Source organism: Triticum dicoccoides, chromosome 7B (genome assembly GCF_002162155.2).
Source record: "Triticum dicoccoides isolate Atlit2015 ecotype Zavitan chromosome 7B, WEW_v2.0, whole genome shotgun sequence".
Lineage (NCBI taxonomy): Eukaryota > Viridiplantae > Streptophyta > Magnoliopsida > Poales > Poaceae > Triticum > Triticum dicoccoides.
In genome coordinates, this window is record NC_041393.1 from 439149771 (window position 1) to 439151813 (window position 2043).

Genomic DNA, 2043 nt, shown 5'->3' on the forward strand with positions numbered 1-2043 from the left:
CCGTTGTTGCCTTATTTATTCCTTCAAACAGGTGGTTAGAAACAATCTTGCTACCTTTTCCCATTAAGAAGTTGGAATCCTTATATTTGTGAGTCTATGCTTCAACCAGTGCCACTTTTATAGTAATCACACTTTCAATATTTATGCAAACAGGGATGCTCGATTTTAGTGGAACTGCACAAAAAGTCCAAATGGTTCAACATTAGGAGCATGTTTTCTTCCAAACCTTTATATCCAATTGGTGGCACTATGAGTTGTTCATTATGAAGGTACATGGTTTGCTACTATGTTGCTACTCTTTTTGTATTGTCATTAGATAGTAATACTAGTGGTTTGCATGTGAATTTATTGGTAGGGTGGACCTACGTTGGAGGTGCAGGACATGATTCAATGATTGGATGCTCAATTTCAGTCGTATCAATTTCACCTCTTCCATCACTGCGAACATGGATATCCTTGGTCTGATGAAGAATAGGCGCTATATTTCTGCTCTGAACCAACAAATCAATTCAGTATGAAATTGTCCAGGGCAAAACATGATTGTATCAAATTGTCGAGTGCAAAACATGACAGATGCTAAGCGGAAGAGACATGTTTAAACCAAAAATACAAGGTGGGCTATATGTTTACTAGCTGCTTGATATTTGTGCAGACAGAGATGTTTGCCCATTGCTATTTGGCAAAAAAAAAAAGTGACCGCAATTTTGGTTGAACTGCACAAGAGAATAGTATAGTCACTGCATGCAGTGCCATTTGAAAATAGACACAGAAAGATTGGATAGTCACTTCATGGACTGCAGAAAAGTAGTATTGTACTATTTATTGGCCAACACTAGGTGCTTCATTGCTTTGGTCTAATTATACAATGGGCATCATTTTGCCTAAGTTAAAGTTTGTATTCCTAAAATAGTCTCGCCGTGTGCTCGAGAGAAGACCAAATCATATTGCAGTGGATGTTCCTCCATCATGTGTGGTTCATTCTCATGGTTCCAGCTGTTGGTGAAACCACTTACATTTGCAAGAGGAATTATAGACTTCACAAACAAATTTGTCTTTCAGACTGTATTGAATGTTGGCGAAGAGAAGCATCCATGTTAGTAGGAAGAACAGATGTTTTTTCTAGATCTTTGCTTTTGGAGGTACATATTTGTATATGATCTGTGAATCATTGAGATGCATTAACATGTTGATCTTATGTATGGGAATCGTACTAGTTGGTTTTAGTTGTAATGCAAGATCCAAAGTGGCTGATCTTTCCTTTTGGAGCTACATATTTGTATATGATCTGTGAATCATTGAGATGCATTAACAGTTCCTTATTTCTGTTCGCTCAGTGTTTACAAGTTACTGATCGATCACTAGCTAGCCTACTAATGCGCTCCTGGCAGTTTTAATTGCGATGCAAGATCGGAAGTGGCAGTTTTTTCAATAAAAATGCCTACCTCTGAAGAAACTGACAAGCTGCTCTGAAGAAAATGTCATGCGAATCTGAAGAAACTGAAAGCAAAAACATTCGCAAATGCCTTATCTCCCAGCTAACGTTCATCAGCTAATGCGATCGTACACGTACACCATCCGACCTACTCGATCCTACACGTACACTATCCGACCTACTCGATCCTACACGGATAAATAGTGGATCACGCATGTACTACCTCCTTTCCGGTTTGCAGGGCTCAATCAAGAAACAAACTACTTGATCCTACACGAATAAATAGCGGATCACGCACGTACTAGTACCTCCTTTCCGGTTTGCAGGGCTTAATTCAAAAATCTCACCAACCAAGGTACTCCCTCCATCCGGGTTTATTAGTCCCGTGAGCCAAATCAGCAAGACCAAGGCATGGCAATAATTAACTGCATGCAGAAGTTTAAGCCTAATTAATTCCAGCGATTTAAGTGGCTGCATGCGTGCCCTCGGCTGCGACTCGTTGCATGCTGCTCCGCATACTGGCTACGAGCGATTCTGAGTGCCTGCATGCAGTCGACCGTAATTAAGGTAGCTAACTGATGCGAAAAAGATGCTCTTTAATTGTTGCAGGC